The sequence below is a fragment of the Oncorhynchus mykiss genome, chromosome 16 (assembly GCF_013265735.2).
Source record: "Oncorhynchus mykiss isolate Arlee chromosome 16, USDA_OmykA_1.1, whole genome shotgun sequence".
NCBI classification, from domain to species: Eukaryota; Metazoa; Chordata; class Actinopteri; order Salmoniformes; family Salmonidae; genus Oncorhynchus; species Oncorhynchus mykiss.
The window spans coordinates 53,383,797-53,408,975 of NC_048580.1; the positions used below are offsets into that span (position 1 = coordinate 53,383,797).

The window sequence follows — 25,179 nt, forward strand, 5'->3', positions numbered from 1 at the left end:
GTCTGTGGTTGTGAGGCCGGTTGGACACACTGCCAAATATTCTAAAACAACGTTGGAGGCAGTTTATGGTAGATAAATTAACATTAAATTATCTGGCAACAGCTCTGGTGGACATAGCTGCAGTAGGCATGCCAATTGTGCTCCCTCAAAACTTGCAACATCTGTGGCATTATGTTGTGTGACAAAACTCACATTTTAGAGTGGCCTTTTATTGTCCACGGCACAAGGTGCACCTTTGTAATGGTAATGCTGTTTAATCAGCTTCTTAATATGCCACACCTGTCAGGTGGATGAATTATTTTGGCAAAGGTGAAATACTCACTAATAGGGATGTAAGCAAATTAATGCACAACATTTGAGAGAACTAAGCTTTTTGTGCGCATGGAAGATTTATTTTATTTCAGCTCATGAAATATGGGACCAACACTTTACATGTTGTGTTTAGATTTTTATTCAGTATAGATTACTTTTTCTCATCCAACATTCTGTCATGACATTGACTTCAAAACATTTCATCCATCTGAGGCTATACAAAAATGGATTCTATTCTATTCTTAGCAGATTAAGGTAAGAGCAATATGACCCCCAGACAAATACATCTCAGTGGCACTAATGGACTATACTTGCGATTGGATTACATATTGCTCAGCATTGTTCCAGGCTACCAGCCATGTCTTTTATACTGTAGTCGGATAAAAAGTTTATGTAGAGCTGCAGATAGGATACACATAATATAATACATTGTACAAATAGGTCCTAGCTAGGTCATAACTAGCCTGCTATAACGGGATTACGCAGTGTGCGCATGCCTAATTTCAGTCATCAGCTTCATACGTGCAGTACCATACTGTAATCAGATTATACCACAATCACACCATCTACCGCGCTATGGTCTATATCAACCGAGACAGCTGTATCTATGTAGCCATGAATTTTTTTTTTGCTCCATCTTCTTTATTTTGCAAAAACACAACTACTTACACACAATAAACGCTGTAACACAAAACAATATTACTCCTCCAAGATCATTAAATCATTTTTGATAACCCCCAAACAATCAAAGTCGAGCTCATCAACATGAGGCAATATCATTCCCCTAGGAATACTTAAACATAAAAACACTTTCTACCAAAAAACTCTGGCTTGTTACCACCCACAGCATTTTTTTAAAGATATGATATGAAAAAGCTGTAAGAGATTAAATGAATCCCCGGGAAGGGCCATTACCTGTTCTTGGCTTGGCCCCCTGACCAGCCTGGTGGCTTCTGTGGGGCCAGGGATGGGGGTCTTGACCCCGTCTGTGGTGGACATGGTCCTCTGGTCCTATGGACCTGGTAGTGGAGGGAATCTGAGCGGCTGAAGGGCCGGTGGTGGTACAGAGGCAGGGAGAGACAGAGGCAGCTGTCTGATCCTGGCTGGATCCCACAGGGTCTGTGTGTGTTTGTGTGTCAGAGCTCCCATTCATCCCCTACCACCTCTGTCATCAACTGACACTGCAGGCCGCTGTGCAAACAGCCTATAGGACCGCACTGTTCAAGCCAATCATTCACTAAGCAAATTAAATGGGATATTGCCGCTTTTCATTAACATATAATATGAAGCCCTATGCAGTTTGGTAGTAGACATCTCACCTCAGTGTGCTAATGTTTTGTCTATAGTGATTACATAAACTCAGCAAAAAAAGAAACATCCTTTTTTCAGGACCCTATCTTTCAAATATAATTTGTACTTCACAGATCTTCATTGTAAAGGGTTTAAACACTATTTCACATGCTTGTTCAATGACCAATAAACAATTAATGAACATGCACTTGTGGAACGGTCGTTAAGATGCCAACAGCTTACAGACGGTAGGGAATTAAGGTCACAATTATGAAAACTTAGGACACTCAAGAGGCCTTTCTACTGACTCTGAAGAACACCAAAAGGAAAATGCCCAGGATCCCTGCTCATCTGCGTGAACGTGCCTTATGCATGCTGCAAGGAGGCATAAGGACTGCAGATGTGGTCAGGGCAATAAATTGCAATGTCCGTACTGTGAGACGCCTAAGACAGTTCTACAGGGAGATAGGATGGACAGCTGATCGTCCTCGCAGTGGCAGACCACGTGTAATAACACCTGCACAGGAGCCAGAGTTGTCCGCCACAGGAGTCACTGGTGCGCGATGAGACAAGGAGATCCCTACCAACCAATCCCTCCCTAACCCGGACGACGCCAATTGTGCGTCGCCCCACGGACCTCCCGGTCGCGGCCGGTTACGACAGAGCATAGGCGCGAACCCAGGGACTCTGATGGCACAGCTGGCGCTGCAGTACAGCACCCTTAACTACTGCGCCACCCGGGAGGCCGCAGATACTGACTGTTACTTTTGATTTTGACCCCCCCTTTGGTCAGGGACACATTATTCCATTTCTGTTAGTCACATATCTGTGGAACTTGTTAATTTTATGTATCAGTTGTTGAATCTTGTTATACAAATATGTACACATTTTAAGTTTGCTGAAAATAAACGCAGTTGACAGTGAGAGGACATTTCCTTTTTTGCTGAGTTTTTTAATGAAAATGTCCCTGTTCCCAGTCTGTAGTTTGAAAACAGATATTGAACTAGCCAAAGTATTATGTTTGATCTCAATCTCTAGTATCAATGCGCATAATTGATTCAGTTTGATCATAATAATTATTCACTTTACTGTTGCTGGGCCTTTTAGCAACAGTATAAAAACATCATCATTTGATCTGTTTCATCAATGTTTATTTTTTCAACCTTTATTTAACTTGGCAAATAAGTTATGAACAAATTCTTATTTTCAATGATAGCTTAGGAACACTGTTCAGGGGCAGATTTGTACCTTGTCAGCCTGGGGATTTGAATTTGCTACCTAACACCACTAGGCTACCCTGCCACCCCAATGTATCCGATTGACTAAAAACCTGTGCTTCTGAACCTTGCTCACTAGATGAGGCTGAGACACATCAACACTACAGCATGATTCACAATACCATGAAAACTTTACAAACAACTCCTGAATGAGAACACAGACAGAAAAGCACTCAAATTAAATGTACATTTTAGGTATATTGCAATATATGTATTCATTCACAGATTATTTTGTTAGCAATTTTATTTTTTCTCCCAGTAAAACTGACCTATATTTTCATTTACATTTTAGGCATGTAGTAGACACTCTTATCCAGAACGATTTAGCGCATTAATCTGAGACAAGCACATATCACTGTCATAGTAAGTACATTTTTCCTCAATACTGTAAAGCACGGGTTTTAAACTTTTCTTGCCCAGGAAGCCCCACTCAGGCAAACCGGTGAGCCAGGGAACTCCATCATATGTTAGCAAAACACTTTTTCAGATGTCTTGTCTTATCAGATGAATTAGAATGGCAAGGATAATATTAAAGCAAATTTCCTGAAATTCTACACATCTTGCCATGCGGCGGAGTGAACATTTGGCAGTTTTAAAGCTAATTCCCTGCAATTCTACACATTTTGTCATGATTTATGCCATGTTCATATGATATCTGAGTGAGAGGGATTAACAACATCAATGGGGGCCCCCTTGAGGTCAGGGACCTTGGGCACGTGCCCTGTCGGTAAGCTAATTCAACCATAACTACAAGGTTAGATTGAAAAATAGAAATCTAAAAATCCTCAGACCCCCTGTAGTACCATGATTACTACAAGGTTTAGATACCTGGCTAGACTAACTTACCAAGCAATCCCCAAAACATTTAACATGGGTTAATTGAGTGACAGTCAGTGACTCACATAACAATAGGAAATATATTTTCTTTGTCCGGGGCCCCCTACCAGCTGTGGGGACCTAAGCTTTATGTCACATATTGGTTGGGATAAGTATTCAGACCATTTGCTCTGAGACTCAAAATTAAGCTCAGGTGCACCCTGTTTCCATTGATCATCTTTGAGATGTTTCTACAACTTGATTGGAGTCAACCTGTGGTAAATTCAATTGATGGGACATGATTTGGAAAGGCACACAACTGTCTATATAAGGTCCCACAGTTGACAGTGCATGTCAGAGCAAAAACCAAGCCATGAGGTCAAAGGAATTGTCTGTAGAGCTCTGAGACTACAGCCCCGTCAATGTGAATGGTTGCGTGTTTGGCCCTCCATTTCCTGTAGTCCACGATCAGCTCCTTTGTCTTGCTGACATTGAGAGAGAGGTTGTTGTCCTGGCACGTGTCTCTGGCCTCCTCCCTGTAGGCTGTTTCATCGTTGTTGGTGATCAGGCCAACCACTCTTGTGTCGTCAGAAAACATAATGATGGTGTTGGAGTTGTTATGGGTGAATGGGGAGTACAGGAGGGGACTAAGCACACACCCTTGAGAAGCCCTGTGTTGAGGGTCAGCGTGGAGGATGTGTTGTTGCCAACCCTACAGCCCGTCAGGAAGTCCAGGATCGAGTTGCAGAGGGAGGTGTTTACTCCCAAGGTCCGTAGCTTATTGATGAGCTTGGAGGGCACTATGGTGTTGAACGCTGAACTGTAGTCAATTAACAGCATTCTCACATAGGTGATCCGTTTGTTCAGGTGGGAAAGGGCAGTGGAGATTGCATTATCTGTGGATATGTTGGGGTGGTATGTGAATTGGAGTGGGTCCAGGGTGTCTGGGATGATGGCAATGATGTGTGCCATGACTAGCCTTTCAAAGCATTTCATGGCTGCAGATGTGGGTGTTACGGAGCAATAGTCATTTAGACTGTTTACCTTGGTGTTCTTGGGCACAGGGCACAGGGTTATCTGCTTGAAACATGTCGGTATTACAGACTCGGCCAGAGAGAGTTTGAAAATGTCAGTGAAGACACTTGCCAGCTGGTCAGCGCATGCTCAAAAGAATGGAGCTGGAGGGAATAGCATACATTTTAGGGGCTCCTGACCAACTGGGCTATTTTTTAAATATTTTTTTGCGCTGATCTTAAGTTTTTCTTTACATCGGCAGGAAAGAACGGCAGCATCGGGTAAGCTCAGTGGTGGTGGTGTGTGTCTCTTTGTTAACAACAGCTGGTGTGTGATCTCAAGGTTTTGCTCCCCTGAGTCAGAATACCTCATGATAAGCAGTAGATCATACTATTTGGCAAGATAATTTTCACCTATATTAATCAGAGCTGTCTATTTACCACCACAAACTAATGCTGCCACTAAGTACACAGTAAGTACATAGGGCCAGAAGCAAACAAGAAAATGCTCACCCAGAGGCAGCACTCCTAGCGGCAGGTGATTTTAATGCAGGAAAACTGAAATCCGTTGTACCTAATTTCTACCAGCATGTCACCTGTGCAACTGGACATGAATTAGTGAAATGAACGTACGGTATGTCTAATTAAAACAGAGGTCTCCCAGCTGATCAGCACATGCTCTGAGTACGTGTCTAGGTAATCCGTCTGGCCCTGCAGTCTTGTGAGTGTTAACCTGTTTAAAAAACTGTAGTTCACCTTTACTCCACACAAAGAAAATAATACAAAGCTCCCCCTCCATTTGGCAGATCTGACCATAAAGCTCTATCCTCCTGATTCCTACTTAAAAGCAAAAACTCAAACAGGAATTACCAGTGACGCACTCAATATGGTAGTTATTTCGCTAGCACAGACTGGAATATGTTCCGGTATTCATCCGTTGGCATTGAGGACTTCACCACATCAGTCAACGGCTTCATTAATAAGTACATCGACAACGTTGTCCCTGTGGTGATTGTACGTACAGTACATATCCAGAAGCCATGGATTACAGGAAACATTTGCACTGAGCTAAAAGCTAGAGATTCCGCTTTCAAGAAGCGTGACACTAATCCGAACGCTTATAGGAAATCCCGCTACTCCCTCTGACGAACCACCTAAGAAGCAAAGCGTCAATACATGGATTACAAAGGGCAAACCAGCTGCGAGCTGCCCAGTGACACGAGCCTACCAGATGAGCTAAATGCCTTCTATGCTTGCTTCGAGGCAGGCAACACTGAACCATGCATGAGAGCACCAGCTGTATTTGCCAGGTCATTACCACCATCTAGTAGCCATTTTAAGACGTAAGTCTTAAGATCAGGGGTTGGAACCAAAATAATTTTCCATTTGTCTCGTTCTGAAAATAACCCTTATTTTTTGCGTTCTGTTCCACTGTTCCTACCAGCAAAATAAAGTTTGAACCCCAAAAAATTACCGGTTTATATAGTTCCTTGCTGTTCCTTTTTAAACCTCTGAAATCATTATTGTTTTTGCATTAAGCTCAACATTAAATTACTTCACCAATCATGCAGTGCTGAGCAGCTTGCTATGGAGCAGGCAAATTATAGCTCAGTGAGTTGTTTAGTTGGGTGATGGAAAGACAAGTGTAGGGCATGAGATGCAACAGAAATGTTGCTGGTGTGGAGAGAGCGAGAAGGTAGAGGAGGGTTGGCTTGAAGCGCTGGGAATCTTGTGATTACATACATTATCTGAATTAGGCCCACAGAATTATACCTACGGAGGAGCGGCTTCTTTGGAAGAACTTTGAATGTCTTTGACTTCAGAGTTGGCTTAACGCTGGTCCAGAGCTAGCTAGCAAGCTAAGAAGCATGTGTGTACAAAGCGGTACCAGAATTAAAAACACGTCTTACGTTTTTGTAGTTAATAAATCCAATGTGAAATGTCCTAACTACACAATTAGCATTGAAAAAGTTAATCCATCCTTCTCTAATTAAAAATCTCTTTCCCTATCTTCTGAATCACATTTGTAATGTCAGTAGGCTACAGTTCTGCTTTGGAGGGGAGGTGCAGGTAGCCTACATGCACACACACTGGCAAAGATTTTCAGCTGTCAGGCAGACATTGGAAGAGGTTTCTGATCGACAAAGGGAGGGCTTTGCATAGGCGCTTTGTTATATTTTATGTGGGACTGGGGGAAAAAGCAGGGAAGCAAGAACGTTATTAACCTGTTCCCATATTCATTTTTTTAACGGTTCTGATTCTATTCCTTGAAAAATGTCTTTCTTTTCCAGTTTTTAGTTCTGTTCCCTGAACCGGTTCCAAGCGCTGCTTAAGATGATGATGAATATTATTATTATCATCATCATCATCATCATCATCATCATCCTTATCAAAATAATAATAACTTTGTGTACAGCGCTTTTCAAGTGCTTCACATAATAAAACAATAAATAATAAAACAATAAAACATATATAAAAGTACTACAAAAAACTAAGACAGGAGTAAGGAGAACTAAAATCATACATTGAAATTGTACATTAAAAGCATCTTTCTAAAAGTGTGTCTTCAGCAGGGATTTTAAAAGAGGTACTGAAGCTGCAATCCTGATCTCCTCTGGTAGACCATTCCAAAGTCTAGGGGCCCTAATTGCAAATTCCCAGTCTACTTTAGTTTTCACCCTAGACTTTGGAAGGGTCAACTGTTCCCTGCCAGAAGATCTCAGGCTGCGTCCTGGCTCGTAGAGAGATACAAATCAGAGATATAGGATGGGGCTAAACCAAGCCTTAAACGTGATTAGTAACATTTTAAAATCTATTTTAAACATGACTGGTAGCCAATGTAGAGAAGCTAAAATAGGTGTGATATGGTTACGTTTTATGGTGCCTGTTAAAAGCCTAGCTGCAGCTTTTTTTTAAACTATCTGTAGACGATTGAGTGATTTCTGACTGAGACATGTATGCAAAAAGTTACGTAATCTAAGTCTGAGCAAATAAAAGCATGTATAACTTTCTCCAGATCAGTGACTGAAATAAAATACTTGACCTTAGCTATTGTGGAAGGACCACCAGAGGGCAGGCTGGGCTCATGGATAGTAGCCCAACAAGGCATGGGAGACAAGGTAACCAGAGGCAATTAAGCACAGCTGACGGTACTAATGACATACTCTCCTTCCCCTATAAGAGAGAGAATGGAACCAACAGAGAGGAGGGGGAAAACTATCTCTGGAAGATGGCCACCGAGAGAGAGGAGCTATCCAGGAAGAACCACTAAGACGGTGACAGTCCCGTGACTTTTTGTTGTAGTTTAAAGATAATCATATTGTGTTCCTATTTCATCTGGAGAAGAAGATGTATGGTTTTCCTTGGAAGATTTTCATTGATTATGTTGGAGTGCTTGTGTTGACCAAATGCCCTCAATAGAGAACTGTGTTCAATCAAGAACCTACTCCTGACTCGTTTATTCCACCTTCCCGCTTTAGAGTGACGCCCAATTACTTGGTCCGCTCACATTGGTGGAGGATGCGGGCATTAGGTGGACGAGTGACACAAGGATAAGTGACTAAATCAAGATTCTTCCAGTAGACCCGGAGGAACCATTCAAGAACGATGGATAACGCCCTACTACAACAATTGATCACGGCACAGCAGACAACCATAGAACTCCTGCAACAACAGCTGAGCCGACGAGAAGAACCTAGAGTTAAGCCAAGAGCGGCTGCTCACGCCATCTTACCTCGTCTCTCCAAGGAGGATGATATTGAGGCCTTCCTCATGACCTTCAAAAGGACGGCCACCTTGGAAGAGTGGCCGCCCACAGAATGGGCGAGTGCATTAGCCCCTCTTTTGACCGGGGTGGCTCAGGAAGCCTATTTTGACCTGGATTCCCGCGAAAATGCGGACTATGGGCGACTAAAAACCGAGATCCTGTCCCGGTACCAGCTGACTGCCAGAGATAGGGCTGTAAAGTTCCATCAATGGACCTATACAGCTGATCAACCCGTCCGTGCCCAGATCTTCGCATTAATACGACTGACGAAACAGTGTCTAGAACCTGGAAAGGGAGTAGGACATGTGATAGAGACTCTCGTAGTGGACAAGATATTGAGAGAATTACCCAGTGACTTAAAAAGGGTTGTGGGGCAAGCCAACCCGTTGTCAGCCGACGACATAGCCCAGGCGGTGGAAACATATCGGTCTACAGGGGAGTTGTTAAAAAGTGACAAGGAGGAACGGAAGGAGTCTTCCAATCCCGTACCACGACTCACCCCGGCGCGCCCACCACCGAAACGTCCAAACCCCCCCCGGAGGTGGGAGAAGTCAGCCACCACACAGCAGGGTCGGTGTTATAAATGTCAGTCTCCCAACCATTATGCCCCACAATGTCCTAGCAAGGATGAGCCCATGGTCACGGAGTCATCACTGCCTACCCCCACACATCCCGTTGTGAGGGGGCAGGATCAACACTGTTGGTTAGCAGAGATAGCCCCAGCCACAGAGATTCCGGTGCGAGTCGAAGGACAAGATGTGGTAGCTATTCTCGACTCGGGAAGTATGGTTACGTTAGTAGAGGAGCGGATGGTGACCTCCGCAACACTGCTACCAGACAAAGTAGCCGTATCCTGTATCCATGGAGACACCCACTATTACCCCACTGTGAATCTGCCTATTCTCACTCCAAAAGGAAGGTGTACAGTCAGGGCAGGGAAAGTGCCCCAGCTGAAGGTGCCATTATTGATCGGGAGAGACTGTCCCCTATATAAGGAGCTTCGGCAGATGACGTTATGCACGGGAAGAAGGGGGACAGGAAAGAAGAGAAAATCCAAGCCCGAGGTAGTAGTCCAGCAGCAGAGGAAGAAATAGCGACCCAACGTTTACGACAGATATTCCAGGAAACCACCGATGAAGACACATGTGAAGGGTTATACATAACGCAGGAAGGAAGGAGCAACCATGCGCTAAGGGATATATTTGAAGCTCCATCCGAGGAGGGAACCTGGAAGGGATTCTCCTCGGTCACCCCTGATGGGGATGTGGAACATCCTCCACATCCCTCTACCGAGGTCGACCTGCCCCAGGAATTAAAGGGACAGTTCGGCACCTCGCAGCATAGAGACCCAGACCTAAGGGAGGCCATGAGGAAGGTGAAGGTGATCGACGTGAGGAACGTCGACGGATCAGGTGAGCCCCCTCTTCCTTACTATGCAATCAGGCGGGGTCTCTTATACTGGGTCGTATGACGAAGGGGGGAAAACCAGGAATTACTAATGGTGCCTAGGCCATACAGGGATACAGTTCTACAGTTAGCCCATTCCCACGTCCTAGGAGGACACCTGGCACGAGACAAGACTATTACCAGAATCATGCAGAGATTCTATTGGCCCCGGGTCACCTGGGATGTGGCCAGGTATTGTAGGACGTGTGATCAATGTCAACGTACAGCCCCACGGCCACACCTACGTAACCCTTTGATTCCTCTCCCCATCATAGAGACTCCCTTTGAACGCATAGCTATGGACCTCGTAGGACCCCTCCCAAAATCCGCCAGAGGACACGAGTACATCTTAGTGGTTATAGATTACGCTACCAAGTTCCCGGAGGCCATACCCCTGCGTAACATGTCGTCAAAGGGAATTGCCAAGGAGTTATTCCTGATGTTCTCTCGTGTGGGCCTCCCCAAGACTGTCTTAACTGATCAAGGAACCCCGTTCATGTCCCGGTTGATGAAGGACTTGTGTCGGTTACCTCCACTGTATTCACATCCTACGTTACCGTTACATTATACCTTGATGCTATTTTATCGCCCCCAGAAACCTCCTTTTACTCTCTGTTCCAGACGTTCTAAACGACCAATTCTTATTGCTTTTAGCCGCACCCTTATTCTACTACTACTCTGTTCATCTGGCGATGTAGAGGTGAATCCAGGCCCTGCAGTGCCTAGCTCCACTCCTATTCCCCAGGCGCTCTCTTTTGACGACTTCTGTAACCGTAATAGCCTTGGTTTCATGCATGTTAACATTAGAAGCCTCATCCCTAAGTTTGTTCTATTCACTGCTTTAGCACACTCTGCCAACCCGGATGTTCTAGCTGTGTCTGAATCCTGGCTTAGGAAGGCCACCAAAAATTCAGACATTTTAATTCCAAACTACAACATTTTCAGACAAGATAGAACTGCCAAAGGGGGCGGTATTGCAATCTACTGCAAAGATAGCCTGCAGAGTTCTGTCCTACTATCCAGGTCTGTACCCAAACAATTTGAACTTCTACTTTTAAAAATCCACCTCTCTAAAAACAAGTCTCTCACCGTTGCCGCCTGCTATAGACCACCCTCTGCCCCCAGCTGTGCTCTGGACACCATATGTGAACTGATTGCCCCCCATCTATCTTCAGAGCTTGTGCTGCTAGGCGACCTAAATTGGAACATGCTTAACACCCCAGCCATCCTACAATCTAAACTTGATGCCCTCAACCTCACACAAATTATCAATGAACCTACCAGATACCTCCCCAAAGCCTTAAACACGGGCACCCTCATAGATATCATCCTAACCAACTTGCCCTCTAAATACACTTCTGCTGTTTTCAACCAAGATCTCAGCGATCACTGCCTCATTGCCTGCATCCGTAACGGGTCAGCGGTCAAATGACCTCCACTCATCACTGTAAAACGCTCCCTGAAACACTTCAGCGAGCAGGCCTTTCTAATCGACCTGGCCGGGGTATCCTGGAAGGATATTGATCTCATCCCGTCAGTAGAGGATGCCTGGATATTTTTTTAAAATGTCTTCCTAACCATCTTAAATAAACATGCCCCATTCAAGAAATTTAGAACCAGGAATAGATATAGCCCTTGGTTCTCCCCAGACCTGACTGCCCTTAACCAACAAAAAAACATCCTATGGCGTTCTGCATTAGCATCGAACAGCCCCCGTGATATGCAGCTGTTCAGGGAAGCTAGAAACCATTATACACAGGCAGTTAGAAAAGCCAAGGCTAGCTTTTTCAAGCAGAAATTTGCTTCCTGCAACACTAACTCAAAAAAGTTCTGGGACACTGTAAAGTCCATGGAGAATAAGAACCCCTCCTCCCAGCTGACCACTGCACTGAAGATAGGAAACACTGTCACCACTGATAAATCCACCATAATTGAGAATTTCAATAAGCATTTTTCTACGGCTGGCCATGCTTTCCACCTGGCTACTCCTACCCCGGTCAACAGCACTGCACCCCCCACAACAACTCGCCCAAGCCTTCCCCATTTCTCCTTCTCCCAAATCTGCTCAGCTGATGTTCTGAATGAGCTGCAAAATCTGGACCCCTACAAATCAGCCGGGCTAGACAATCTGGACCCTTTCTTTCTAAAATGATCTGCCAAAATTGTTGCCACCCCTATTACTAGCCTGTTCAACCTCTCTTTCGTGTCGTCTGAGATTCCCAAAGATTGGAAAGCAGCTGCGGTCATCCCCCTCTTCAAAGGGGGTGACACTCTTGACCCAAACTGCTACAGACCTATATCTATCCTACCATGCCTTTCTAAGGTCTTCGAAAGCCAAGTCAACAAACAGATTACCGACCAATTTGAATCTCACCATACCTTCTCTGCTATGCAATCTGGTTTCAGAGCTGGTCATGGGTGCACCTCAGCCACGCTCAAGGTCCTAAATTATATCTTAACCGCCATCGATAAGAAACATTACTGTGCAGCCGTATTCATTGATCTGGCCAAGGCTTTCGACTCTGTCAATCACCACATCCTCATCGGCAGACTCGACAGCCTTGGTTTCTCAAATGATTGCCTCGCCTGGTTCACCAACTACTTCTCTGATAGAGTTCAGTGTGTCAAATCGGAGGGTCTGCTGTCCGGACCTCTGGCAGTCTCTATGGGGGTGCCACAGGGTTCAATTCTTGGACCGACTCTCTTCTCTGTATACATCAATGAGGTCGCTCTTGCTGCTGGTGAGTCTCTGATCCACCTCTATGCAGACGACACCAACTTCTTTATTGAGGAGTAAGGTACTTACTACGACTGTGATGTGTGCTAAACAAACAAACATCTTTCTGGTAAGAAGAGGGGCGGGGGCGTATGCCTTATGGCTAACGAGACGTGGTGTGATCACAGAAACATACAGGAACTCAAATCCTTCTGTTCACCTGATTTAGAATTCCTCACAATCAAATGTCGACCGCATTATCTACCAAGAGAATTCTCTTCGATTATAATCACAGCCGTATATATTCCCCCCCAAGCAGACACATCGATGGCTCTGAACAAACTTTATTTGACTCTTTGCAAACTGGAATCCATACATCCTGAGGCTGCATTCATTATAGCTGGGGATTTTAACAAGGCTAGTCTGAAAACAAGACTCCCTAAATTGTATCAGCATATCGATTGCGCAACCAGGGCTGGAAAAACCTTGGATCATTGTTATTCTAACTTCCGCGACACATATAAGGCCCTGCCCCGCCCTCCTTTTGGAAAAGCTGACCATGACTCCATTTTGCTGATCCCTGCCTACAGACAGAAACTAAAACAAGAAGCTCCCACGCTGAGGTCTGTCCAACGCTGGTCCGACCAAGCTGATTCCACACTCCAAGACTGCTTCCATCACGTGGACTGGGATATGTTTCGTATTGCGTCAGATAACAACATTGATGAATACGCTGATTCGGTGTGCGAGTTCATTAGAACGTGCGTTGAATATGTCGTTCCCATAGCAACGATTAAAACATTCCCTAACCAGAAACCGGGGATTGAAGGCAGCATTCGCGTAAAACTGAAAGCGCGAACCACTGCTTTTAATCAGGGCTAGGTGACTGGTAACATGACCGAATACAAACAGTGCAGCTATTCCCTCCGCAAGGCTATCAAACAAGCTAAGCGTCAATATAGAGACAAAGTAGAATCTCAATTCAACGGCTCAGACACAAGAGGTATGTGGCAGGGTCTACAGTCAATCACGGACTACAAGAAGAAAACCAGCCCAGTCACGGACCAGGATGTCTTGCTCCCAGGCAGACTAAATAACTTTTTTGCCCGCTTTGAGGACAATACAGTGCCACTGACAAGGCCTGCAACGAAAACATGCGGACTCTCCTTCACTGCAGCCGAGGTGAGTAAAACATTTAAACGTGTTAACCCTCGTAAGGCTGCAGGCCCAGACGGCATCCCCAGCCGGTGGCCCTCTTGAAGCATGTGGGAACAGCAGACTGGTATAGGGTATGCTCTCAGAGCATGCGCAGACCAGCTGGCCGGTGTGTTTACGGACATATTCAATCAATCCCTATACCAGTCTGCTGTTCCCACATGCTTCAAGAGGGCCACCGTTGTTCCTGTTCCCAAGAAAGCTAAGGTAACTGAGCTAAACGACTACCTCCCCGTAGCACTCACTTCCGTCATCATGAAGTGCTTTGAGAGACTAGTCAAGGACCATATCACCTCCACCCTACCTGACACCCTAGACCCACTCCAATTTGCTTACCGCCCAAATAGGTCCACAGACGATGCAATCTCAACCACACTGCACACTGCCCTAACCCATCTGGACAATAGGAATACCTATGTGAGAATGCTGTTCATCGACTACAGCTCGGCATTCAACACCATAGTACCCTCCAAGCTCGTCATCAAGCTCGAGACCCTGGGTCTCGACCCCGCCCTGTGCAACTGGGTACTGGACTTCCTGACGGGCCGCCCCCAGGTGGTGAGGGTAGGCAACAACATCTCCACCCCGCTGATCCTCAACACTGGGGCCCCACAAGGGTGTGTTCTGAGCCCTCTCCTGTACTCCCTGTTCACCCACGACTGCGTGGCCACGCACGCCTCCAACTCAATCATCAAGTTTGCGGACGACACAACAGTGGTAGGCTTGATTACCAACAACGGCGAAACGGCCTACAGGGAGGAGGTGAGGGCCCTCGGAGTGTGGTGTCAGGAAAATAACCTCACACTCAACGTCAACAAAACTAAGGAGATGATTGTGGACTTCAGGAAACAGCAGAGGGAACACCCCCCTATCCACATCGATGGAACAGTAGTGGAGAGGGTAGTAAGTTTTAAGTTCCTCGGCATACACATCACAGACAAACTGAATTGGTCCACTCACACAGTCAGCATCGTGAAGAAGGCGCAGCAGCGCCTCTTCAACCTCAGGAGGCTGAAGAAATTTGGCTTGTCACCAAAAGCACTCACAAACTTCTACAGATGCACAATCATGAGCATCCTGTCGGGCTGTATCACCGCCTGGTACGGCAACTGGTGTCCACAACCGTAAGGCTCTCCAGAGGGTAGTGAGGTCTGCACAACGCATCACCGGGGGCAAACTACCTGCCCTCCAGGACACCTACACCACCCGATGTTACAGGAAGGCCATAAAGATCATCAAGGACAACAACCACCCGAGCCACTGCCTGTTCACCCCGCTATCATCCAGAAGGCGAGGTCAGTACAGGTGCATCAAAGCTGGGACCGAGAGACTGAAAAACAGCTTCTATCTCAAGGCCATCAGACTGTTAAACAGCCATCACTAACATTGAGTGGCTGCTGCCAACACACTGACTCAACTCCAGCCACTTTAATAATGGGAATTGATGGGAAATGATGTAAAATATATCACTAGCCACTTTAAACAATGCTACTGTCAATGATTAGTTATAGGAGAGACAAGACCAAGATGAGACTCTGGACAAGGCGGATACGGTATATTTGAGGCCTTTTAATCTAGCATAGTGATATCTGGCAAACGTGCAGCACGGCTCTCATCGTCCACTCTTAGGGAGGTTTCGGAAAAAGAGGGCGTAACACATATTTGGGCAGTACATTTATACATTGAAATGACGTAGGTAGATTCTAGTAGTCCTGGCTCCTGGTTGGTTGTTCGTAGGTGATAGACAGTCCTCTCCAGCCTGTTGTCTGTATCACATTGGTTCTTGACAGAGTTCTGTGTCTTTGTAGCCCATCCCAAAGGGTTTGGAGCAGTGTATATTCATGGGTTATCAGTGTGTTTAACAACAGTCCGTGAATGCGTCATTACATGTTTTAATATGTTATTACAACACCCCCTCTTCACGTCTACTAGACGTGACAAAAACTAAATGTAAGAAAAATAGAATAGGACATTTTAGGAAATTTGTAGTCCCCCTCTTCACGTCTCCAAAGAGACGTGAAAATTACTCATATGTGCATGTTTCAAACTCCACCAGAGGATCCTCCTGTTGTAGGAGGGGGAACATCAGTGCAGGGTCATTATTTGGTGCAATAGCAGAAGTAATAACTCGAGAAAGCAGGGAGCGGGCACATGGGATGCAACAACAGCCACAGAGGGTTAATATTGCAACAAACACAGAGATAGAGACCAGAATAGAAGAGACCAGGACCTTATATTTACCAAATGCATCCATCCAGGAGTCCCACTTGCTGGTATCAACCCCAGAGTGGGATTTCATTTTACCATTCAGGGTACGTAGTCCTTCTAACGCAACAGTGAGACTGCCATCAGAGGCTGTATTATTGGGGATAAATGTGCAACATTGCTCCCCAAACATAAAACATATACCACCCTTCTCAGCCAGCAACATGTCAACGGCAATGCGATTTTGAAAAGCCATAAGGGAGGTAGCCGCCAGTTGACCATGTACGGCCTCAAAACCTTGTTGAGTCCAGTTCCCTAATTTTTGGACATTGAAATGTATATAGTTAATGCGGTCAACATTTTTATTCACAGTGCACCACTAGCAGAGAGATGATTGAAAACCTGCGGCGACCTGGTCCACCAGCTTGTACTCATCAGGGACCCCCCTAGGAACACCTATAGCATCAATATATGTGGGATCCCCAACAGTCAGGGCTGCTTCCCACTTGGTTCTGGTAGGCAGAAACTGTGGGTCCACAGCCTGTATCCGGGTCACCAAATCACCCACACCTATAGGGTAAACAGAGATAGGCAGTAGAAGTGTTACAAGCGCACAAGTACCCGTAGCCTTATTGGGAGGTCTGTCAAAAAGCCGAGGTCCCCCACACCACCACCAGATGTCAGCCCTGATCACTGGCTTAAAAACTCCAACTACTACGATAGTATTTGTACACCAACCAACAGGGAGCAAACCTAACTGTAGTATACCCCCTGTCATGTTAATACAGGAGAATTCGGCCCTGGCAACATCAGAGGAAAATACTGGTGCCCTGTCCGTAGCGGAGACAACAGGGTAAACTGCATCCCACAAGAAACAATTACCAGTCGGATTGTCTTGGTCCATAAGGGGCATTAAACATCCGATCTCGACAGTAGCCGGGACAATGCGGAGCAATGGTCGGGCACCCATGCAAACTACACAACTAGTGGGGGTTGTATTGGCTGCTTGTTCGGTCAATAATAGCCAATTGTTAGACAAACCTGAGATACCTGTAGCAACCTGAATGTTCTCATCCGGGGTAGGGGTGGTGACCACTAAAACAGCAGAACCCCACCCATCCCTGTGCTGGGGCAGGGTATGTGGCTTTGCCATATCGTCACGCACCGTCACAGAAGTAGGCTGTGGTTCTGGCGTAACACAGATATATAGTGTGAAATGGACTTCAGCCCTGTCGGTATCTACATATGGGGCCAACGTAAAAACCTGACACCCCATAGTGGTTCCAGGTCGTACAATCAGCTTTAGTTGAAAACCAGTGCGTGAAAATGTAAGCCGTTTGCGCCAGGCAAGAACAACCCGTCCCTTGGAATAGCTGGACCAGTCATGCCCCGTTTCTGCCACCAAGTTTTTCCAAGACCACTCACCATATCCCCCTTTGGTTATATACCAGTTAAAACTGGAATAGGTCCAGGCAGGTAGCCCCAACTATTTTGCGCATGACCCAAAAGGCCCCAAGGCAGGTAAACGGTGGTGGTGGCATTGAAAGGCAAACACAAGGTGGTGCTCTTCAACTCCTGGGGGGTGCACTTAGTGACTCCCACCTCACGCCTAGAAACGGTATGGTCATGTGGTAGATAAGAGGGAAAAGAGAGAGAGTTAGTTTCACCTGGCAGAGTAGAATTCAGTGTGTGAGTCTGTAGTGGGTGCATCTGTAGTGGGTGCATCTGTTGGTTTATAAGCCATGTGAGTGTACATACAGTGACTCCTCCCATGAGAAGAAAAATAACAAACAGGGGTCCGGAGATCCCCAACCGTTCCCAAGGAGTACGGTGTGACTTAGTCAGTGAATATGGGGCTGAACCTCCCATTTTCCCTGACTAAGGAGGTGCAAGATTTGGGGCCGAATGTAGACCACTTAGGTCGGTTCTGACTTCCGTCAGTGTGCGGGAAGGGGTTGGAGCTGGTGTACAATGTGTGAGGTGGTGCCAAGGTGCGCCCAATTTACCTTTGACCTGGACTGAGTGTGAAGTAACCTCCTTCACTTCGTACGGACCAGTCCACCTGGGTTCCAGCCACTTTCTCTTGTGGACCTTCACCCTTACCCAGTCTCCAAGTTTTACCTTCAGTGGTGGCGTGTCCCCCGGCAGCTCCCCCTCCTGGACCTTGTGAACCTGGGTAGAGAGTGCTGCAGAGAGAACCGTCAGTGTTTTCACATAATTAGACATTACAATTTATTGCACATCAAGGGCGGGCATATGACCTCCCTCCCTTGGTGGGCCAGGCATGACTCTACCAGTCATTATCTCATGAGGAGAGAGATGGGTGCCTGATCCTGGTGAGGCTCTCATGGCCATCAACGCCAGGGGCAGGGCTTCGACCCATTTCAACTTCGACCCGGCACATACGTTTGACTTGCGCGTTCCATGAGATCTTGGGATTGTGGCCTATAACTGACCTCGCATCCTCCCCCGCCGCTGGAATTGCCTCTACCCATTTGGAAAACCTATCCACCATCACTAATAGGTATTGTTTCCCATTAACCACCTTATCCGCCCCCATGTCTGTGTATTCTATGCTAATAACCTGAAATCATGCATTAGGTAATGGGTATGAGCCCATTGGTGTTCGATATGGTTTCTTTGGGTTGTGTCTGTCACAAACATTGCATTCGTCACAAAATAAATCATAAAATAAATAAGTCAGTCATATTTTTTATGTGAGGGTCTTTTGGAGGGTCTTTAGTTTGCCTTCGTGTGTGTGTGGGCCATGTGCTTCTCATAAAAGTTCTGGGTCCATCAGTGTGGACTGCTTCATGGGCATGGGCTGAGTCTCTATAGATATTCACAGTCTTTCCTTTTCCTCTGATGAGGGCCTGCGTCAATCCGATGATTTCAGCTAATTGGGCCGATGCTGGTTGAGGGATGATGGCTGTTTGAAGGGTGACATCACGAGGTGAGCTGTTTTTTCAATAGCTTTTGCTACTGCAGCAACGTATCTGGAGCATGTTGTCTGTTCTACCTCAATGTGGTCAAGTTTGGAAGAGTAGTGCGTCAAGACCCGTCTCTCCCCCTCTTGTTTCTGGAATAGGACGGATGAGGTGAATCCTTCCCTTTCAGAAACATCCAAATGGAACTTGTTCTTGTAGTCAGGTGCAGTCAGAGCTGCTGCCGCTGATAGATCTGTTTTCAGGAGTGCTATGGCTGTTGATGCTTCAGCCATCCAGGCCAGGGGTGCATGGAGGTTCCTTGATCGTAGGATGACCGGTGCTGCCACCCCCTCTGGGCCACACCCAATGGTACAACACCTGATAGGAGGGGTCAGGTGCATCCTGTCTTCGTCCCAGTCTGCAGTGTAGAGGAAGTCATCGGTTTCTGTTGCATTGAGTGTGCAATGGATCTCAGCTTGGGGAGTCTTATATGGGTGCAGTGTAGATTTGAGCTTTCAGTTGGTTGAACTTAAACTGGATGTGAGGGGTGGCAGGCCCTGTGGGTAGGCATTTTGGCCAGTACACTTCTGGGGTTTCAGACAGTGTGGGAATCTTTTATGGCCAGGGCATGGTGTTCCCTGCCATACCTTGAAACTGTGGTTGGTTGTAATCTTGCTGTTGCTGCTGCATGTGGCTGGGCCCTGGGTGGTTGTATTGTAGAGGAGGGGGTCCTCTTCCTCCTCCTCCTCCTCATCCTGTGTTCGTGGCTTTGGGTAGTAGTATTTTCATTGCAGTTAGTGTATCCATGTAGAGGCTCCTCCATGTAGGCTGGGCATCTGTCCCATCAAGGCGGTCTTCCCAGGCTGGTACTCAACGAAGCGTGGATCAACTGCTGGGCGTAGGGGAAGTTGGTAGGCCCCTTCCTGCTCCTTTCAGTGCTTGTGTCAAGCCTATGATTTCAGCTAATTGTCTGTGTTTGGAGTAGAGGAGAACTGAATAAGATCGTGGCCTTCTCTCTTTAGGAGGCCCGGTTGAGATCCACCTTCCCTTCCTTGTGGGTAGTTCAGCAGGGACCCACCTGGGCCTTGTAGTGCTGTGGGGCTTGAGCAAATCGGGCCTTCACAGACGAGGTGGCCTTCTTGAATCCCCACAGTCATGTTCCCTTTTAGCTGTCCTCCCTTCACCATGAAGACCGGGGCCTGTATGGCTGCTGGTGTGGTGTGGGTTTTTAAATGGGTTGTGTGGGAGGTATGCGAATGGATTTTGTGAATAGGGAGGTGGCACTTCAGTCTTCTCTTCCTGTGGCGGGTATAGAGGGAGCGGGGCCGATGGGGTGGTCACGGTGGGTGGTGGTGTGTTGTGGTTGTTGTTTGTGCCTTCTCTGACGTCATCTGAGGCCCCAGCAAGCACCCCCATCATATCAGGTTTCTTTTGTGGGCATGTCCTTTTTTTCACCTCTATTGCCCATGTCCCTATTCTCAGCTCCGCCTCCGCTCTCTCTCTCTCCTTCGTTCCTTTTTTCTTGAAAAAAAATGTCTGCTATTATTTTCTGCCTCACTCTCTTAGCCTAATTTCCCCCCATATCTTCTTTATTGTTTTATATTCCTGTTTTCCTCCTGCCCTTTCCTGTATTCTCTGATCTAAATATTCATTGAATTTGAGTTTGGGAACGGTAATTGAGGCCATATTGACGATTCACTATGTCTGGGTCCGATAAAAAATTATGTAAAACAATTAAAAACAACTAAATGTTGCACATTGCACTATGGCCCTCCGCAACTATGTGCACTTAGCCCGTCACTTGGTCGAAACCAGCGATGTATCCCTGGTGCCCACACAGACTTATCTCTCGTGTCTCACCCTCGTGCACACAGAGTTTTGTAGAATTGCTGTACTATAATATCGCAAAAGGATATTCGCGAGATAATTATGCGTCTAGGGTATTTTACTGGAGTAATTTTACAGGTTCACACATTTCTACTGCCTGGCGAAATGTTAGTGTCCCAAACGCCTACTTTTGGGTCAATGTCAATGCATTCAGATGCCTTCTATAATATTTGTCAAATTAATTCTAGGCAACCCCAACAGCACAAAGAGAACAGAAATCAATTCGTTACACGGCACGGCGGCCGCACAGCCCCGCCCAAACTTTTGACTCGGCGGTCAAATTTAGAGCCGGTGGTCAGTATCCCTCGGTCTCATGGAACGGTGAATCAGTGACATCAATCTGGAGAGATCAGGTTTAATTCCTTCACTCCTAGTCCAATTATTTAGCTTGTTAACTGTTGCTCCTAGTGGGATGCTACTCCACTAGTTACAGTCTTAAATATACGTCTCGATCAATTAACAAAACATTTCATCATCTCATTCATATTTCATTTCACTGAGTTATCGAATCCCTCACCGTAACACCTAAACGATTGCCAAATCGAAAATTGCCAGCCTATTTGGACCCGATTAAAACAGTGCATCACATTCCATCAAATTCTGTTATCAAATCCTTCACCGTAACACCTAGTCGATTTACATATCAACTACTGCCAGCCTATTTGGATTAAATCTTAAACAATATATCACATCATATCACATTCTGTCCTCCAATTCCTCACCACGACACCCAGTAATTTTATTACTGTTGCAGGACTATTTGAATCAGATTTGAACAATATATTTACACAGATATCATTATGCAAATGCCTTTGGTTATCGGAACAATTTTCATAAATTTAACGGCAATTCATACTCACGCACTCAGTACTTCTGACCATAATTTGGATATTGATTATACTATAATATGCAGAATTCGATTAAACCGGTTCTGCGTACCTTTATAATGTCGAGCTCTTTGGTCAGTTTCCTGAGGCGAGTTGAATCCCCGATGGCTCCTGTAGACAGGTCGCCCGTCCTTCTAGAATCTGTCGTCAACTTGTCTTTTCTCTCATCAAATGGACCGAATTCATGGATTTCTACCATCCTCTAGCTACCAATTTGTCAATGATTAGTTATAGGAGAGACAAGACCAAGATGAGACTCTGGACAAGGCGGATACGGTATATTTGAGGCCTTTTAATCTAGCATAGTGATATCTGGCAAACGTGCAGCACGGCTCTCATCGTCCACTCTTAGGGAGGTTTCGGAAAAAGAGGGCGTAACACATATTTGGGCAGTACATTTATACATTGAAATGACGTAGGTAGATTCTAGTAGTCCTGGCTCCTGGTTGGTTGTTCGTAGGTGATAGACAGTCCTCTCCAGCCTGTTGTCTGTATCACATTGGTTCTTGACAGAGTTCTGTGTCTTTGTAGCCCATCCCAAAGGGTTTGGAGCAGTGTATATTCATGGGTTATCAGTGTGTTTAACAACAGTCCGTGAATGCGTCATTACATGTTTTAATATGTTATTACAACACTACCTAATATAATGTTTACATACCCTACATTATTCATCTCATATGTATACGTATATACTGTACTCTATATCATCTACTGCATCCTTATGTAATACATGTGTCACTAGCCACTTTAACTATGCCACTTTGTTTACATACTCATCTCATATGTATATACTGTACTCGATACCATCTACTGTATCTTGCCTATGCTGCTCTGTACCATCACTCATCCATATATCTTTATGTACATATTCTTTATCCCCTTACACTGTGTATAAGACAGTAGTTTTGGAATTGTTAGTTAGATTACTTGTTGGTTATTACTGCATTGTCAGAACTAGAAGCACAAGCATTTCGCTACACTCGCATTAACATCTGCTAACCATGTGTATGTGACAAATAAAATTTGATTTGATTTGATTTGAAATGTAATGTAAAATCCTGCCTCCATATTTATTATGCTCCTTCTTTCCTTCTTTCCTTCTTTTGTTTTTTCTTTCTCTCCCCTCATTCTTTATCTGTCATTCTTTCTTTCTGTTTCTCTCGCTCTCTCTTTCTATCCCTCTCTCTTTGCAGGTGATGCAACAGGCGCATCATAGACAGTCCAGTACTTGCAGCAGATGTACGCAGCCCAGCAGCAACACTTCATGTTACAGACAGCAGCCCTCCAACAGCAGCAGCAACTAAGCAACGCTCAGTTCCAAAGTCTAGTCGCTGTGCAGCAGGTGTTTGTGTGTGTGTGTCTGTCTGTATTTGTTAGAGCATTAGTTGTTTAGAAGTTTATTAGAAATAGGGTGCATATTAATGACCTTAATAATAGGGGGTGCCCTTTGAGCCTAACAAACCTATTCAAAAACAGTGTGACAGTGACATGTGATTTATAATGTTTATGGTTTTAAGGGACATTTTTTAAACAAGGCATAGGTTGTGTGCGCTATTGACTTGCTAGCTGACAGACTGCCAAAAATATTTCCCCACGCTGCCTTCCTTCCCTCCATTTTTATCTGCGATGGCAATGCTTCCTGTGGGCTAATGTGTGGATGGATGGAGAGCCCTCTTTTGTACACTGCATTTGTTTGTACATTGTTACCTCTCTCTCTCTCTCGCTCTCATCAATGTCAAAGCTCAGAGGGAGAATGTATGTATACCTGGGAGACTCCAAGGCATATACCAGTGTCAAGGGACCCACAGCATACTTCATATACAGTACCTTGTTAGAAAGAAAGGGTTTTGTTTTGTTTGGGGAAACGAGGGAAGGTCCAGAAACAGGAATACAAAGGTCGGCCATTTTCTAAACACACAGAGATGATAGCTCTCGCAGTACGTCCAAGTAATCACGTCAGTTGAATGGAGAATGGAGTCCTTGCATATGTCTCTGTCTCACTATCTTGGGGTTCAAGGCATCGACTTTTGTTTAGAAATCTGTGAAAAATGACAGTGACATGGAAATGGACCTCAATAGGATGACATTGAATTGAGAGTATATCTTAATAGCACAGGAGACTGCTGAGGGAGGCCGGCTCATAATAATGTCTGGAATGGAGTAAATGGAATGGTATCAACCACATGGAAAACATGTGTTTGATGTGTGCGATACCATTCAATTTATTTCATTCCAGCCATTTCTATGAGGCTGTCCTCCCCATTAACATTTTACTGCAGTGGGCTAAATCAGGGTCACAGAGTTTCTTGGTAGTCTTAAATAAATCTACTTTGAAACAAAAGTATACACCTCACACACATGATTATGGGCTTAAAATAAGAGGAAACCTTTACCATGTCGGATACAGAGTTGAAATGTATTACATTAGCATTTGCATCCCAACATTACACTTTATATATATCACAGAATGAAATATAACAAAAATAGTTTGATTTTTTAAATTTGTATGTATGTTTAATTATGAAATTAATTATGAAATTATGAAAAATATGAATAACGTTACACACGAGGCCACTAGAGGGCAATATGGTCATTTGACTGCAGGAGAGGGCTACAGTGCCGCCGGCCGCCTGTGCTCAGTAGGGATGGTTAATAATTAACCTATCTGATCAGTGGTCAGTGAATCGCGTATCTATCCTCCTAACAACATTGATTAAAACAATGGACAGTCCAGCATTGACAGCAGTCATTATAGCAGTAACACTTCACAGCCTGCCGGTATAATGCTTTATAACTTGCTATAAGCATGTATGAGCCCCATTACAGCTATAGCTAAAGAGAACTACTGGTTGCTCACAACTAACCAAGTTAAGACTCCCGTATAGTTTCCCCCAACATAACATGAATTGGTTCTCCATCAGTATGAGGCCTGGCTGGGTAACAACTCTCGTGGGTTGAAGAAGGAGACCAAGGTGCAGCGTGATTTTTAATCAACTGAACACCGCAACAAAATAACAAAGTAGAAAAAACAAAAGTGCACAGTTCTGTCAGGCAACAAAACAGAAAATAACTCCCCACAAAACCCAAATGGAAAATCACAACTTATATATGATCCCCAATCAGAGACAACGATAGACAGCTGCCTCTGATTGGGAACCACAATAGGCAAAAACAACAAAGAAATAGAAAACATAGATTCTCCCACCCGAGTCACACCCTGACCTAACCAAACATAGAGAATAAATAAGGATCTCGAAGGTCAGGGCGTGACAGGCTGGTCAACATGGGCTCTTGATGGTCGACGGGTCAGTCCCTCCCTGGTGGCACACTCATCTTACATCTTATGAAGGTCTTTACACTCCATTAGAGAAGCGTAGGCTACACTTGGGGGCTAAAACTGTCCATTACTCTGGCCTGTATTG

General features: G+C 45.3%; 1 protein-coding gene across 2 annotated transcripts in view; it reads left to right on the forward strand.

Annotated features, from left to right (window-relative positions):
* The window catches only part of LOC110492287 (polyhomeotic-like protein 2), a 61,593-nt gene that overhangs the window by 17,709 nt on the left and 18,705 nt on the right, over positions 1-25,179 (forward strand). For both annotated transcript variants that reach the window (XM_021566485.2, XM_036947248.1), the window contains exon 2: positions 22,951-23,099. The gene's annotated coding sequence lies outside the window, so the exon portion shown is untranslated. The remainder of the gene's footprint in view (positions 1-22,950; positions 23,100-25,179) is intronic.